Below are 19,042 nucleotides of genomic sequence, written 5' to 3'. Positions count from 1 at the left end.
AAAAAAGCAGATTAAGGCTTCTGTGATGTGCGTTTAAAAAAAAACAAAAAAAAAAAAAACAGCAGAAGACAGGCAGGCTCTGAAGAATAAATCAGAGGCCATTTTGGGGGTTAAAATATAAGTATTATGTTTATAAAGGTAAGACTCCTATGAAGTTAATTAAAAGGTGCATATACTGCACAATAATGTTATTTAACATTTACTGTACTTACAAGACATTACTGTTGCTTTAGAATAACATCAGCTAAGTCTTAACATTTTTAAAACAAATTAACATCCTTTTTACTGCAATTATTATTCAATTTTTAAACTCCACCCACCATTTGCCTTATTTGGAGGACCCAATCAGGGCAGCTAATCATAGTCATAAAGTAAGTATAAAGTACTCTGTTTTGCAGTAGTTATCTGATAAAGCCAATTAGTAAAATAAATGTAGTAAGGATAGACTTAAAACAGCAGGGTGCATTCCACGTTCTGAGAAGTAGAAAATGACTCAATTTTCAGAGCTAATTTACATGAAAATGGGGCAAAATAATGAGAATATATTGCAAAATTGTCTAATTAAAAATCTCAAGGTGTTTACTGTCTCTTTAAGATCAACAAGTAAAGAGTGCATGCTAGGAGATGTAACAAAGGAACTACCCACAGCTTGCTAATGTTTTACGTTCCTCTTAGAATTTCTGGAGGGAATGATGGTGAATATGATTTCTTTACCAGGAAATGAAATCACAGTGTACCTATAATGTTACCAAAAACCACCTACAATGCCATCATGTGCCTCTCTAGTAGAATAATAACCACAATGTAACCATCACCCTCCAATTCTGCCCACCAGCTGTATGTTCATTGTGCAGTTATAACTCTACAGCTGTGCCTACCATCTAGTTGCAGTGCATAACCCATCAATGTAGCCATTAGTCGCAAACAGCTGCCTCTAGCAGCCAGTAATACACTTCACTTTCATCCAACACAGGAAATGCTAGCAGACCGCAAAGAAACTAAACAGGGCAACGATTGAGCTGATCACCGGGTCCCCAGGATATCGACACTTCAGGATCTGGGAACACATTTTATGTGGCAGTGTTTGAGAACGGGTCCCTAGCAAATCAATACGTCAGGGACTCGGGAATGCTATATATACGCCAGTGTTTCAGCAGCTTACAATATGGAATAAATGTATATTTTAAAAAAAAATATGGGAGGGGCGGAGCAAGCTCTGAAACGGAGCGGTCGCATGCTACTATAGCTCCGGCCATATATTACAATTAACTATAAATCTGACCGCTCGATTCAGCTCAATTCCTGTAACTATTGTGACTCATGATTCATAGAACCGGAATACGTAGCTTAGAGATTGAGGGACATTGGCAAGTAAAGAAAACCAACATTTTTCATGACGCTTTATGTCAGAACATATGAGGAGCGGCCATCTTTAAGCCCACGTGAAGGCCTAATGTTGATGAGGCCTAGCTGGCCTGTGAGAAGAGACTAATAGACATCTTAAATAAACAGCTTTTGGAGATAGAGCACAGGTTAATCCTAGCACTAACTTCGTATGATGACCCCACGGAACTACCTAGACGGCTTGAAGTTCAGATGTGGGAACCGACTCAGGATTGTGCCAAGCGGATGGAGGCAACGGAGGCCAATGAGACAACTCACTACAGAAATTATGAGGGTAAGCAATAAGCCTACTAGACATCCAGAGCTTATGCCATCTTCGGATGACTCAGCTACGGTACTTGTTAATAGAATAGCATGGCCGTACAGAGAACACCAGCAAAACAACCAGATAGCTAAAGCACCTATCTGGTACGAATGCCCTCTTTTAGTTGGCGTGACCATGGAGCTCTGGAGTGATGAAAACAGAAATATGAAGGGAAGTCCTATAGCAGAGACTAACCTGATCAAACAGAAAACTTCTGGATGCACCCTTAGGGATATATTTTGCATCTTCTTTGGAATTGGACGGTATCATCCATGCTATGAAGCAAATCTTCTCTACCTACCTATATAGACGATCGTGGTTGATTACCGCAGCAGGGAGTAAAACGGCATCTGAGATGTGGAATAGGTTAAACGAGCATACCCAAAGAGGTGCATATCTTGTTAAGCTCTTTAATACAAGACTTTTGCTACCTTTTTAGAATACTAAATGAAGAATCTGTGGTCTTGAAAACTTAAAGGTACATTCCAGCCAAAATTAGAATCCACACGGATGCATTTCAGTTTTGAATAGAATTGTATTTGTGATATACATGTATTAGCAAAAATGCTCATGATAAAAGCTATAGCTGTTTCAAAAGAGTATTTAAGTATGCACCGTGCACCAGCAATTTAAACACAGCACTTACTCAGAGAACCTAAGGTGCCTGTACCATCTGGTAATGACTCAATTTGTTAATTGCGGACATGATGCAAGCCCTACTGGCACTCTGAGCAGCTGCAGTATTTAAACTTCTGGTGCACTAAGACTATCTAGTTAAGCTTCACATGCACGTGCAGAGAAAAATATTAACAATAAAACAGTGATAACTTTTACTAGAAGCATTTTTGCCAATACATGTATATTGCAAATATGTTTCTATCCAAACGTAATTAATCTATGTGCATTTAATTTTTTTTTTTTTTTTAAGTCTATGGCGTAGATTGTTCAGTTTATAGTTTGATAATTACTAGTTAAAGGGACAGTCAAGTCCAAAAAAAAACTTTCATGATTTAAATTGGGAATGTAATTTTAAACAACTTTCCAATTTACTTTTATCACCAATTTTGCTTTGTTTTCTTGGTATTCTTAGTTGAAAGCTAAACCTAGGAGGTTCATATGCTAATTTCTTAGACCTTGAAGACTGCCTCTAATCTGAATGCATTTTGACCACTAGAGGGCATTAGTTAATGTGTTTCATATAGATAACATTGAGCTCATGCACGTGAAGTTACCCTGGAGTGAGCACTGATTGGCTAAAATGCAAGTGTGTCAAAAGAACTGAAATAAGGGGCAGTTTGCAGAAGCATAGATACAAGGTAGTATTTCTAGAACAGTGTTGGTTGTGCAAAACTGGGAAATGGGTAATAAAGGGATTATCTTTCTTTTTAAACAACACAAATTCTGGTGTTGACTGTTCCTTTAAACACCCAATATGTTAGTCGGCTTATGTTTCAAGCCTGCAGTTGGGACTCCTATGACACTTTAGCGTTGACAAGATTTAACAGTTTATGTATTCGCTATATATATATATATATTATATATATATATATATAAATATATATTTTAACTGTAGTATTCTGAAGTTTAGAAATGCTAAGGGAAATGTCTTACATATACCTTAGTTTTATGGTTAAGCTGATACAAATGTACATTACCTTTCAGGCTGGCAAAAGCTAGTTAGATGGCATTTATGTATAATACCTAGTTTGGTCACACTCCTCTCTAAGGCCTAGATTTGGAGTTTGGCGGTAGCCGTGAAAACCAGCGTTAGAGGCTCCTAACGCTCATTTTAGGCTACCGCCGGTATTTGGAGTCAGTCAGGAAAGGGTCTAACGCTCACTTTTCAGCCGCGACTTTTCCATACCGCAGATCCCCTTACGTCAATTGCGTATCCTATCTTTTCAATGGGATCTTTCTAACTCCGGTATTTAGAGTCGTGTCTGAAGTGAGCGTTAGAAATCTAACGACAAAACTCCAGCCGCAGAAAAAAGTCAGTAGTTAAGAGCTTTCTGGGCTAACGCCGGTTCATAAAGCTCTTAACTACTGTGCTCTAAAGTACACTAACACCCATAAACTACCTATGTACCCCTAAACCGAGCCCCCCCACATCGCCGACACTCGATTAAATTTTTTTAACCCCTAATCTGCCAACCGCCACCTACGTTATCCTTATGTACCCCTAATATGCTGCCCCTAACACCGCCGACCCCTATATTATATTTATTAACCCCTAACCTGCCCCCCTCAACGTCGCCGCCAGCTACCTACACTTATTAACCCCTAATCTGCCGTCCGCACGCCGCCGCCAGCTACATTATAGCTATGTACCCCTAATCTGCTGCCCCTAACACCGCCGACCCCTATATTATATTTATTAACCCCTAACCTGCCCCCCTCAACGTCGCCTCCACCTGCCTACACTTATTAACCCCTAATCCGCCTCACTCCCGCCTCAATAACCCTATAATAAATAGTATTAACCCCTAATCTGCCCTCCCTAACATCGCCGACACCTAACTTCAAGTATTAACCCCTAATCTGCCGATCGGAGCTCACTGCTAATCTAATAAATTTTTTAACCCCTAAAGCTAATTTTAACCCTAACCCTAACACCCCCCTAAGTTAAATATAATTTTATTCTAACGAAATAAATTAACTCTTATTAAATAAATTATTCCTATTTAAAGCTAAATACTTACCTGTAAAATAAATCCTAATATAGCTACAATATAAATTATAATTATATTGTAGCTATTTTAGGATTAATATTTATTTTACAGGCAACTTTGTATTTATTTTAACCAGGTACAATAGCTAAAATAGTTAAAATAATTACAAAATTACCTGTAAAATAAATCCTAACCTAAGTTAAAATTAAACCTAACACTACACTATCAATAAATTAATTAAATACAATACCTACAATTATCTACAATTAAACCTAACACTACACTATCAATAAATTATTTAAATAAAATATCTACAAATAACTACAATGAAATAAACTAACTAAAGTACAAAAAATAAAAAAGAACTGTTACAAAAAATAAAAAAATATTTACAAACATTAGAAAAATATTACAACAATTTTAAACTAATTACACCTACTCTAAGCCCCCTAATAAAATAACAAAGCCCCCCAAAATAAAAAATGCCCTACCCTATTCTAAATGTAAAAAGTTCAAAGCTCTTTTACCTTACCAGCCCTGAACAGGGCCCTTTGCGGGACATGCCCCAAGAAATTCAGCTCTTTTGCCTGTAAAAAAAAAAAAAACATACAATACCCCCCCCCCAACATTACAACCCACCACCCACATACCCCTAATCTAACCCAAACCCCCCTTAAATAAACCTAACACTAAGCCCCTGAAGATCTTCCTACCTTATCTTCACCATACCAGGTTCACCGATCCGTCCTCGGAAGTGTTGATCCAAGCCTCGGAAGTGTTGATCCAAGCCCAAGCGGGGGGCTGAAGAGTGACGTCCATCCTCGGGCTGAAGTCTGGATCCAAGCGGCGACTTAAGAAATCCATCCTCGGGCTGAAGTCGGAAGTCCATCATCTGGATGAAGTCTTCTATCAAGCCGCATCTTCAATCTTCTTTCTTCTGGAGCGGAGCGGAACCATCTTCTTCCAAGCCGACGCGGAACATCCTCTTCAACCGACGACTAGACGACGAATGACGGTTCCTTTAAGTTCTTAACTATTTAATAGCTATTGTACCTGGTTATAATAAATACAAAGTTACCTGTAAAATAAATATAAATCCTAAAATAGCTATAATATAATTATAATTTATATTGTAGCTATATTAGGATTTATTTTACAGGTAAGTATTTAGCTTTAAATAGGAATAATTTATTTAATAAGAGTTAATTAATTTCGTTAGATTTAAATTATATTTAACTTAGGGGGGTGTTAGTGTTAGGGTTAGACTTAGCTTTAGGGGTTAATACATTTATTAGAATAGCGGTGAGCTCCAGTCGGCAGATTAGGGGTTAATGTTTGAAGTTAAGTGTCGGCGATGTTAGGGAGGGCAGATTAGGGGTTAATACTATTTATTATAGGGTTATTGAGGCGGGAGTGAGGCGGATTAGGGGTTAATAACTTTATTATAATAGCGGTGCGGTCCGGTCGGCAGATTAGGGGTTAATAAGTGTAGGCGACGTTGTGGGGGGCAGATTAGGGGTTAATAAATAAAAAATATAGGGGTCGGCGGTGTTAGGGGCAGCAGATTAGGGGTACATAGGGATAATGTAAGTAGCGGCGGTTTACGGAGCGGCAGATTAGGGGTTAATAATAATATGCAGGGGTCAGCGATAGCGGGGGCGGCAGAATAGGGGTTAATAAGTGTAAGGTTAGGGGTGTTTAGACTCGGGGTACATGTTAGGGTGTTAGGTGCAGACGTAGGAAGTGTTTCCCCATAGACAACAATGGGGCTGCGTTAGGAGCTGAACGCGGCTTTTTTTGCAGGTGTTAGGTTTTTTTTCAGCTCAAACAGCCCCATTGTTTCCTATGGGGGAATCGTGCACGAGCAAGTTTTTGAGGCTGGCCGCGTCCGTAAGCAACTCTGGTATCGAGAGTTGAAGTTGCGTTAAATATGCTCTACGCTCCTTTTTTGGAGCCTAACGCAGCCATTCTGTGGATATACCAGAGTTATTTTAAAGGTGCGGCCAGAAAAAGCCAGCGTTAGCTACGCGGGTCGTTACCAACAAAACTCTAAATCTAGCCGTAAATAAGTTGGTTTTAGAAAGCTATATGGTCTCCTTAAAGGTTAAAGTAGACCTGGCCTAAAGCTGTTTTTATATATCAAAACACAACCTGATCACTATGGTAACTGCTATCATTTATCTGGATATAACCCCCAAGGTCCCTTATTACACAAATTCAGCCTAGGTGATCTATACGTGGCCACTATTTTGGGGTCTGCTTTGCATCTTAACTGCTAATATAAGGGAACTTATTAATTGTTATTATAAAAGAAGCCTGTTAAAACAGTATAAATGGTATACAAACAGATCACTCAATTTCTATTATCAGGTTAAAAGGTTTTGTGTTATTGCAAAATTATACCCTATACTTGTTGGAATAATGTGTCTTTTTATTGATGTTTTTATGTCAGCAGTTTGTGTTTATTGTGGATCTGCACACAGTGGATCTTGCCTCCACTACCCACCAGACAAAATATAATCAAATTTAGTTACTGAGTTCGCTTTATTTTTACAATATTTTGAGCACTATGACGGCTATTATCTGGATCTAAGGGTCTCCCTAACTTCTATTATTTAACAGCCTCTGGCTGAAAATAATGTTTGCTGGCGCCAAGGCAGAACATACAGTGATCTGAGATGTCATCGCAGAAAATGCAGCATGTCTGCAGAAAGAACAGGACACATGCAGGCACTGTTAGCGCTTGAACTTTGTAGTGCTGCTCCACATTAGGCTGTTCTCTTCAAAAAGAGCTGTGCTCTGGCTGCACTGTGTAAGTTTTCCTTAGCACAGTGCATCCAGTGCAAAGTGCCGTTTGAATTGAGCAGTCAAATATGCAGTATTGCTGCAAAGCTGCAGCGCATAGCTTGTTGACTGACTCTCAGGGAAAAAAAACTCTCAGACCCGCACCCTAGCCTTTTCCATGCAAAGCTGTTTATTCTGAATGTAAGACGTTAGTATGAGCTTTGCATCTTTTTTATTACTACATTTCTATGTTAGATCAAGAGAAAAGGAAACAGATTTATTCAAGAGACATTTTACAATTTTCTTTTTTTGAATGCAGCTAATTTGCAATACAATTTTCAACTACTGCACTATATTATAAAACGTAAAAAATTCCTTTATTCTTCAGTTAATCAACACATTGCAATTGAACTGGTGTCTTAGTGTAACTGTCTAATTTAAAATTTTATTTTATTTAAAAATGACCTGCAGAAAATTTTTCACTAAAAAAAATCTCATTGCAGAAAGTGAAAAAAAGTTCTGCCTCTGGGTAATAATTGCTGGAAAGTTTAGGAGCAGGCGCAACTATGTCATACATGAGAATTTTACTAATGTTTCTAATTTGTGCACCGTCTATATTTCTTACAGCCCTTTGTACAATACAGCAATATACAATGTCCATGTGACTACCAGGTCCTTATCTTTAACTCAACTGTTATAACTATGTTTGCGCGGTACTGCTTGGTCATTTTGGCATTTCTCAAGGATAAGGATGTGCTGTCTGCGGCCGGGGCGGCATGTCTGTATTTATCCGTATGCCGTTTTGCCTTGTTATGAGGCTAAAGCGGCATCATTTATAGTTGTAAAACGTCCAATCAGTGCTGTGATAATTGACTCAGACAACCTGATCCCCAGCCTATTTTGGTTGGTTGCGGGTTAATCTTTTGGTAAAGATAGAAGACAAGGCTGTCCACTCTATATCCTTCATGCTTACAAGACATACATCTCCCACTTTCAGAAGCACTATAGCAATTATTTACTTATAGGTTCTGTTCTATTCCATGTCTGCTAACCCCGCCTTCCACATGCCGCTTATTGGGTAAGCATAAGAAAATACATCTTTAGAAAATCTCATTTTTCAGCTAAGATAATGGTGTGGTCTTCAGTACCTTTCTATAGCGAATAAAAGAATGGAAAGGTATCTCCCCTCACCCTTTCCCACTCTGTGAGATTGGGTCATATCTAATACCCCTTTTCTGTCTCCGTCCACTGGTGACAAGAATCAATGAGGGGAGATACAACACATATCCCTTCACCATATTGGCTTAGTGGTGACATAATCCCAGTGGGGTGATACAGCTAACTGAGTACATTATATGGTCAAAACTAGAGACATAGATCTTAGTTCTCCTCACAATGTTATATATACTCTTTACCAAACCAGCCATAAAATTTTTATCTTTCTCTTTTTACCCCCTAACCCCAACAGCCTGGGTTTATGCTAGCTCCGCCCCGCCTCTTCCCCATACCTTTGAGCTTACGTCGTAAGAAAAGGAAAATATATCCTATAGAAACCTTTTAATTTCCTACTTCATCCCTCAATCGTCTTTTTTTTTTTTTTTTTTCGGTGATCCTAAAAGATTTACAATTATAGATAGACTTTACAGTGTGACAAACACATGGGTTATATTGTACTGGAATAGACAACATGACAAATGATCTATTATACTACTACTACTATTTTTGTAATAAGTGTTCATATTTGTCCGATCACCCGGATTTACCTAGACTGTGATAAAACATTAATGATTGAAATACACATTTCTACAGATGAACAAACCTATATAAACATATATCATTTCATAACATTATGCGCTGTATTATGAGATGTCATGTTACTTGCTTAACCTTGTACGTGGATATATTTTGTGAACTTTTTGTTGTTTTAAGTTGCCTGTACACTTGACTGTATAACAAGCTGGTGACGTATCTTGTATTATGTACTATCTCAAAAATGTATTTAATATATATATGTATGAATAGACCTGAACTTTTTAACGTTACAGAAAATACAAATAGGATATACAATTTTCCTTCTCTGGGTGAGGCCCCCCTTGGACCTTTTGTACCTCCTAACATTAAAGGGACAGTCTTCTTTAAAAAGATAAATAATACCTTTATTACTCATTCCCCAGTTTTGTATAACCAACACTTTAATATCAATATACTTTTTACCTCTGTGATAACCTTGTATCTAAGTCGCTGCAGACTTCCCCCCCCCCTTAACCCAATTCTTTTGACAGACTTGCATTTTAGCCCATCAGTGCTCTCATAACTCCAAGGGAGTAAGCACTATATTATCTATATGGCACACATGAGCTAGCACTGTCTAACGGAACAACTGTCAAAATGCACTGAGATAAGAGACAGCCTTCAACGGCATTGAAATCAGTTTATGAGCCTAAAGTATATTAATATAACTGTGTTGGTTATGCAAAACTGGGGAATGGGTAATAAAGGGATTATCTATCCTTTAAAACAATAAAAATTCTGGTGTAGACTGTCCCTTTAAAATCACTGAGGCCCATTCATGATTTATTCTGGCTTTTATCCTAAATAGTAAAGCAAAAGGAGGAAATATATAAATCAGATTAAATGACCAAGAAATCACCATTTTATCTAATACAGTTGCTCGTAATTCTAAGATCTTGCACAATATTGGGGAAGCCTGTAATTCAAGATAAGTTTTATGTTTGGCCTTCCCCAATGATTCACAATATACCTCCTAATTCAAAAGACCATTTGCCAGGGTGAAGGTACTGGCAACTAAGGATGTCCACACAATTGTCCACACCCGGAATGTGAAAAGCTGAAATCATGCAATGATGGCGTTATGTCCAAGTCAGAATGCAGAGTACTTCTTTCATTGTTAAGACACTTTGAGTACCCCCTTGGTTATTGATGTAAGCCACTAAATTTGACACGGTCTTACTCAGAAGACCTCAGAAAAGACTCTGGAGAGCCCTGTAGACTGCACAGAGTTCTAGAATGTTGCTCAGAAACCTTGCCTCCCGAGGAGACCAAACACTTTGCACTTTCCGGGAAACAGACTGCATCTCAACCCAGCAGGCTGGCGTCCAATGTAAATAGTACCCCATTCAAATGGAGGAAGGAGGCTGTCTAAATCAAGATTTGTGTGTCTGTCACCAAGTCTTAAAGTGAATGTAAATTTTCATGAATGAAAGCCCTGTTTTTAAAAATACTATTTTTACATTTCAGCCGAGTTTAATTAAGAGCACAGGGCTTCTGCAATTTGAGTTTGCAAGCATCTGTGAGCGAGTCTCATTGTTACAGAGTTTATTATGCAGCCCATAAAGCCAACTCTGGGATTTTGTAGTAAAGAGCTTTTCAGGAGGATCATTTCCCAATTTGGGAACAAAAGAACTGAAGAAACTGTATGATTTTATGTGTTTGTATCAATGTTTGTATGTTTTTGAGCCATCTGTAGTCTAGGTAAGGAGCTTCTGCCAAGCCCTGAGCTCTCACTACAGACAAAAGAGCTCTGAGAACCTTTGAAAAGATTCTTGCTGCTGGTGCCAGACCAAATGGGAGCAATACACATTGGTAATGCCTGTTTAGAAAGGCAAATCTCAGACATTTTGTATGATCCCTGTTAATAGTGATATGCAAATAGGCCTCTTTCAAGTCTATGGAAGATATAAATTGACCTTCCTGCACTAAATGTAATCATAATAAAGTTAGAACTTTAAAAAAAAAATGTATTCAGAATTTTAAAATTTCAAGATCCGCCTGTAAGTCACAACTTTCTTTGGAATAATGAAAATGGCTTGAATAGAACCCCTATTCCCCCCCAAGGAGACTGGGGTAATCACTCCCATAGCTTCTAGGTCTGTTACACTTGCTACGAAAGCTCTGTCCTTTAAAGCATTTTATTTATTTTTTTACATGAGACAGGAGGAATCTTCCTTGAGGAGGAAAAGACCAAAATCCTATGCGGTGCACCTAGGAAGAACCCAAGGAATTTTCTCCATGCCTCCTGAGAAAAAGTTCAGTCTGCCGCCCACCAGAACGGAGTCTGGATTGAGGACTGCACCTTCATGCTGATTTGGGGGAAGGGGCTTTTTTTTTTGTCTATTTGGATTTAAACAAAGAGGAACTAGGCTTCCACGTGCACCTGGAGGTGTCTGACTTCTGAGACACTGAAGAGGAGGATCTTTATATCTTGGAATGACAAAAGGAGTGAAATTGTCAGCGGACTCTGTCCTTAGTTTTGTGGCAGGAAAGCTCCTTTGCCTCCAGTGACTGTAGTAAATATAGCATTCAGTCCAGGTCCAAACAAGATCTTTCCCTGAAATGGGAAGGAAAGAAGTCTAGCTTTACATATAATATCAGCAGAGTATGACTTCAGCCATAAGGATCTTCTAGCCAGAACAGTCATAGCAGCACCATTTCCATTAATGCAAGTTATTTCAACAGCTGCATCTCAAATGAGACTGCTCGCAGTCATAGAAACATATAGATATTGACGGCAGATAAGAGCCATAGGCCCAGCAAGTCTGCCCCACCTTACCTAACAGTATAAACTTATCTAGTTCGTAGGATAGCCCTATGCTTGTCCCATGCATTTTTAAAGTCCCCCACAGTGTTTGTTGCTACTACCTCTTGAGGAAGTTTATTCCATAAATCAATCACTCTTTCTGTAAAGAAGTGCTTCCTCAAATTACTCCTGAATCTACTACCCTTTAGCTTGAGCTCATGACCCCTTGTTCTTGAATTTTCCATTTTATGTAAAATACCCACAGCCTCAGTTTTACTAAACCCTTTAATGTACTTGAAAGTTGCTATCATATCACCTCTTTCCCTTCTCTCCTCTAAGCTATACATATTTAGGTCATTGAGCCTATCCTGGTAAGTTTTATTTTTTAGACCATGTACCATTTTGGTAGCCCTCCTTTGCACAGATTCAAGTTTGTTAATATCCTTCTGAAGATATGGCCTCCAGAACTGCACACAATACTCAAGATGAGGCCTAACTAATGATCTATAAAGTGGCATAAGAACCTTACTATTTCTGCTGCAAATACCTCTACCAATACATCCAAGCATTCTGCTAGCCTTACTCGCTGCCTTACTACATTGTTTACTAAGTTTTAAATCATCTGAAATAATAATTCCCAAGTCCTGTTCCTCGTCTGTAACAGTCAGTAAAGTGTCATTGAGTCTGTAATTAACATTTGGATTTTTCTTCCCTAAATGCATTATTTTACACTTTGCTGTGTTAAACTTTAGATCCCAGTCGTTTGTCCAATCCTCCAATTGTTGTATATCACTTCTCATTTTGTCTACCCCCCCTGGAACATCCACTCTGTTGCAAATTTTTGTATCATCTGCAAAGAGACATACTTTCCCCTGTAGCCCTTTGCTGATATCGCAGATAACTATGTTAAACAAAACAGGCCCCAGGACTGACCCCTGAGGAACACCACTAGTAACAGCCCCCTCTGCTGAATGAACTCCATTTACTAAGACACTTTGTTTTCTGTCCTTAAGCCAGCATTCCACCCAGTTCACAATTTTTGAATCTAGACCAAGGAGATATAGTTTGTGAATAAGTTTATTGTGTGGGACGGTGTCAAATGCTTTGCTGAAATCTAGATATGCTACATCAACTGCTCCTCCCTTGTCTAATACTTTTGTTACATAATCAAAGAAGTCAATTAGATTAGTCTGACATGATCTCCCTGAAGTAAAACCATGCTGATTTTGGTCCTCTAAATTGTTTGTCTTTATGTAAGTCATAATTCTTTCCTTTAAGAGGCTTTCCATTAATTTCCCTACTACTGAAGTTAAACTAACTGGCCTGTAGTTGCCAGATTCTTCTCTACTGCCCTTTTTATGAAGAGGTATTACATTTGCTATTCTCCAATCATCTGGGACAGCTCCTGTTAATAGTGACTGATTAAACAGATCAGTTAATGGGACAGTTAGCACTGAACGAAGTTCTTTTAAAACCCTTGGATGAATATTATCAGGACCCACTGCCTTTGTAACATTTATTTTTGATAATGCTAACAAAACCTCATCCTCTGTAAAAAGATTACTGTTAAGCTTGTTTCTATTTTGCATAGCATCCCTTAATGTAGACATTGTATCTTCACAATCTTTAGTGAAAACAGAACAGAAGTAATCATTGAGACAGTCTGCAATCTGCTTATCTCCTTCTATTATTCTACCATCAACTGATTTCAATTTTACTATTCCTAGTCTTGACCAACTTCAAATTATCCGGAATTCTATCAAGGGAAACTTCTTGGGACATAAGGTCAGAAACGTCGTCACACCATACTGCAGTAGCTGCAGATATGCAGGCTACACAGCTGAAGAAAACATATAGCCTGTCAGCTGTAAGGATCTTCTGAGGAAACCTTAGAGTTGTCTGTCCATCAGATCCTTATAAGACATACGGGTAAACTACCTATTCAAAGTGGAAATAGCACTGTTCATCTTTGGGATAGTCTCTAATACCTCTAATTTTTCAGAGGGTACAGGAAAATGTTTTTTGTTTTTTTTTCAAAGGGAACAATCTGGTTTCTTCTATCCCTTGCTAATTAGCTCGGAAACTGCATCAAGAACTAGGAAGATAGATAATAACCCTTTTTATGGATGCCTTAAAGAATTTATCAATCTTTTTCATAGATTGTTTGTCCTGGAGGGTACAAGGTATCCCCGACTTGGATATATGGATAGTGTTATGTTCAATTAATAAAATTAAAAAGGGACACACAAAAAAACAACATTTTTCTTTCGGGATTCAGATAGAGCAACTTTCCAATTATTTACTTCTTTTATCAAATATGCTTCATTCTCTTGGTATATTTTATTAAAGTAGCAGCAATGCACTACTTGTAGCTAACTGAAAACATCTGGTGAGCCAATGACATGAGGCATATACAGTATATGCAGCCACCAATCAACAGCAAGCTCACAGTAATGCATTGCTTCTCCTGAGCCTAAGAATATCATGAGAATGAAGCAAATTAGATAACAGAAGTAAATTGGAAAGTTGTTTAAAATCATATGCTATGTCTAAATCATAAAATAAATTTTTGTTTCATATCCCTTTAAAAATTCAAAACTAAGCATTTATCTAAATATTAACACAGTGTTAATGTTTTTATAAAATTAAAGGGACAAAAAACAAGTTGGGATAGAGACAAAATGTAATATGTACTTTAATTACTTTACCTGCAACTTTATACTGCAGTGCCACGCCATTAACCCTTTTTTCTAAGTTTCCAAATTGTAAAGCTCTAACTCCCCCCAACACATTTCCTTATATGGATGTATCTATATCTATTCTTGCTTTGGTAGAATGCAAAAGTGAACAGGGATTATCTGCTGGAGCATGCCTATAAACTGAACTCCGTTGAAATACAATACCTGTGTCTAAACACTGATAAAGGGGGTGCGGAGTAGACTGCATGGCTATTTAAGTATTTTTGCTTATATTTGAAAATTATTTTAACATACTTGCCAGCAATTTTTAAACATCTTTTTGATGCCTGATAAAATGGTGGTAACCGTGAAACGCGTTGCATTGCTTGATTATGCACACTACAGCATGAGTTGCTTTTAATTCTGTTTTTATTGTTACATTAAACCAATTTTTATAATCATTAACTCATTGCTGTGTGCACTTCTCTACGCTACCTTGAAAAGGTTTGGTATACCCTCCCCCTCCTTACTGCTACTTTTGTAGTAGTTTAGCTACACCTGGACCCTAGCAAAAACCACACCTATGTATCCAGTCTCTGCCTTGGTTCAGCTAGCTGGTCTGCTGTTGAAAACCAGCCTGCCTCTTCTGGCACAATTGGGTGCCTCTACACTTTGTGAGTACCCTGAATCTTTTTTGTGCTTATACTTAGTGGGTGATTGAGTCACACATACTGTGCCTCTTTCCTTTCCTTGGTATCTACAGAATTGCTGATCCTTTGTGGTGAAGTTAGAGTTCTGCCCTTCCTGTACGGATTGATTCATTTTACATCTACTACAATCAAGAATTACATTACATTTTAAGGACTTTTCTTGGGACTGGGTGACTATATTGATACACCATCTGTCTGGTATTGTGTCAAGAGACATTGGTCTTATAAAATATATATATATATATATATATATATATATATATATATATATATATATATATATATATATATATATATATATATATATATAGTGATCCCATCACACACATATATACACCCTAAATTGCTTTGAGAGACTGCATATCCATTTAAGATATTGTAGCATTATATATAGCGCCTCCTAGAGGGTGATTTGACCCTATCTTTTTCTTATAACACTGAACCATCATATCTTATTGTGTCAAATAAGCATACTATTATATGTTATTTGTTTTCACTCTGCCCCCCAGAACAAAAGAACCTTTGCTACCCAATCTAATCTAAACTAATAAGCAGATATAGCATAAACTTGGGTATTCTGCCCTCTTTTATTCCCTTAAAGAGGCATAATATCCATATGCTAAATCACTTGAAAGTAATGCAGTGTAACTGTAAAAAGTTGACTAGGAAATATCACCTGAACATCTCTCTGTAAAAAAAAGAAAGTTATAGTATCTCATTTTTAAGCTCAGAATAATAAGTATTGTGTAAACAATTTTGCTGTATTTACTGCCAGCTGCATATTGAAAAAAACAACAGCCAATCGGATTCATCAGTGCTAATGTCACACTTTGCTTTACCGTGAAATGGAATGTGGCTACTGAGGACATTTTAAAGGGACAGTATACTGTAAAATATTGTTTCCCTTAATTTGTATACAATTGCTTTTTTTACCAACTGCAGAGTAAAACATTTATGAAAATTAGCTTTTTAATGTTTATTTGTGTATATATATTAAAGCTCTTATTTTGTGTTTTGAAGCCACAACCCAATAAAATGGGTTGAGCTTGTAGGTATAATCAGATATCATTACTTTATCACATTGTGTACATATACCTGTTTCTTTATCTTATATCTGTCCGTAAAACAATCACCAGTACTTGGAGAAAACAATGGAAAATCAACATTGTATTACCTTATCTCTGCTATATCTCACTGGGAGTGTAATTTCTTCTACTGGCTGTGTTTACAAAGCTTATTTATAGCTTGGACCTACGGCCACAAACTTTCAGAATAGGTGGGGATACCACAGGCTAAATCAACTATTTAAAATGCCAATATAAGGGTAAAGGAGCTACTTGTAAACAATTTAATACACTCCAGCAGGTTAAGTGGATCATTGGGAACAAATTAAAGGGGAGAAAGATTGAGTAAACTGTCCCTTTAAGGTAAAATATCTCCCTTTTTTACATAGAAATATTCAGGCAATATTTCTAGGTATCTTTTTACAGCTTTGTAGCTATTTCAACATTTGGTATCATGTCCCTTTAGGGTGGCTCAGTGCTGATTTAGCTTAGATAATCAGCAAAAAATAAAATATATGTGATAATTGAAATAAAGCACCTAACAGGCCAGGTTTTCATGATGTCAACCACAGCACAGGTAAAATAATCAGCTAACCAGTAACCATGGTTATTAACATGTCATGAGCTGATTATTTAACCTGTGCTCTAGTCTGTTTGGGGAACTTTACAACAGTTTGAGAAACGCTGCCTTACTGGTTTAGATAGGGAGCTTTTAAAAGGTTTTTACCTAGGGACTAAAAAACATGCACATTTTGCAAATGAAAAAAAATAACAGTACATATATATATATATATATATATATATATATATATATATATATATATATATACATACATACACACATATAAAAACTTTATTAAAATTAGTATAAAAAAAACCACACACTTCTTGATTTGATATACCGTGGGGTCAACTATCACATACAGGCAGCCAAGTGGGAGGTGACACTCACTGGATTTATGACAAGCATACTTATCACAATAATAATGTGCTTATCCCCCACTTGGCTCTCTCATGTGAACGTGACAAGCAGTAATACATGTACTATTATACTTGTCACGGATCCAATCCATCCAATAGTCCTAGTATTTGGTCCCATGATATCAATTTGTGAACTTGCATCTATGAATATCCTGCACAGTTTACAAACATTAGATCAAACAGCAGCAGTCATCAGTTTGTGACCTATGTGTGAAAATGTACATTGTGTGATTAGGTGAAACAGAGAAGGCTATGGAAAACACTGGTTGATTTGTGCATACTTTGGTTTTCTTTTTACTTATTTGCTCTGATGCAGAATCCCTGGATTTTGTGGCAATAATGTAATCATTTGAGAGCCCAGCCCCCATATTTATAGTTTGTGTATCAGGAATGTGTAAACGAAGGGGGGCTTGCATTATTGCAACTCATTTACTTACGTATACCCCGTTCATCTACCCACTACTAGCTGTTAACTCAATTACTACACACAGTGTCCAACTACTGTACTGCTGGATAGTCTGTCATATTCAATAAATACATTTCAAGTTACGTGTCTAGTGAGAAAAAATACGGCACAGATAAGTTTTAATATACATTTGCATGTAATATGTCAAAACGCAGTTTCGTGCGCCTATTATTACGGCAGATGCTTTCTACTGTACATTAATCTAAAGTAAAATACAGTACAACCACTTTCTAGAGGTCTAAAAACGGAGGGGAGGAACTGCCACCATGTGACACAAACACGGTCACGTGACACACTACCCCTCCCTTCACAGGCACGCTCGAGCCAGCCACGTTCCCTTCGCCATCATTGCCCAGCTGATCTGACACATCCTGCATGTGAAAGCAGCTTGTTTTTCTTATCGTGGCGTTTAAAATGTTGTATAATCCACAACTAATATTTGTAACAACTATAATGCAGACCATGTCAAATGGACTCCATAAATTGAAACACCATCGATTCGCGACGGCGCCAAAAGCACACGGCAATGAATGACGGAGAGGATTGGCTATATGCCTCACGTGACCTCTCGCACCTTTTATCTACGATTGGCGGTAAACAAATACCAACCGGAAGCAATATGCTATTTCACGACCAAACATTCGTGAACATAATAATATTTCACATGGAAGGTCCATTTCATGTCTTTGGATCGAAATCAGATGTAGGTATTTACGGTGCTTATCCCCTTGGTTATTAGAGAAAGCTACAGCCCTTCTTTAGCGGTCATGAGATGAGTTGACTTTCGTACCTTTTAGATGGTCTGTACGGGTTTCACGCCTTCTCGCATTGCTTGCTTATGGACGTAACAAGGGCGCGAGAATCCTCACGCGCTCCAAGCTCGCAGCTGCCTCCAGTGAAAACCTCGCGTGGCAGATGACTGAAACTACTGATTGGCCGAAACTGCTCACGTGGTAATAAGGCCACGCCCACAATGTTGTTATACTTCGCACGCTGTGCTAAATGGTTGAAGAATTTGTTTCATTACATCGTTCGATGTCTGATCGAAATTATTAGTGACAAACAATTTACTAGATCGTTTCACAAATGACACTATATTTAATTAATAGTGGTGCAATTACACCCTGTCATATATTTAATAACTATTATCATAAATTAATCATACTAAAATCAGTTTTATTATATTTTTTATCTTATGTGGTCAATTATATATGTGTATATATATATATATATATATATATATATATATATATATATATATATATATATATATATATATATATATATATATATATATATATATATATATATATATATATATATATATATATATATATATATATATATATATATATACACACACACACACACATTTTTGTTGGGTTTGGAGATCATACACCAACCATTATTTAAAAATAGGAATAGGAAAAATTAACCATACCTCC

The 19,042-nt window shown here is 37.3% G+C and overlaps 1 protein-coding gene across 1 annotated transcript in view; it reads right to left on the bottom strand.

Annotated features, from left to right (window-relative positions):
* MGA (MAX dimerization protein MGA) overlaps positions 1 to 18,493 on the bottom strand; it is a 1,137,718-nt gene extending 1,119,225 nt beyond the window's left edge. Inside the window, exon 1 of the mRNA XM_053697822.1 lies at positions 18,388 to 18,493. The gene's annotated coding sequence lies outside the window, so the exon portion shown is untranslated. The remainder of the gene's footprint in view (positions 1 to 18,387) is intronic.
* Positions 18,494 to 19,042: the final 549 nt, after the last annotated feature.

The sequence above is a fragment of the Bombina bombina genome, chromosome 1 (assembly GCF_027579735.1).
Source record: "Bombina bombina isolate aBomBom1 chromosome 1, aBomBom1.pri, whole genome shotgun sequence".
Classification (NCBI taxonomy): domain Eukaryota; kingdom Metazoa; phylum Chordata; class Amphibia; order Anura; family Bombinatoridae; genus Bombina; species Bombina bombina.
The sequence above is the reverse complement of the archived record's forward strand: the minus strand, read 5'-3'. Positions and strand labels throughout refer to the sequence as shown.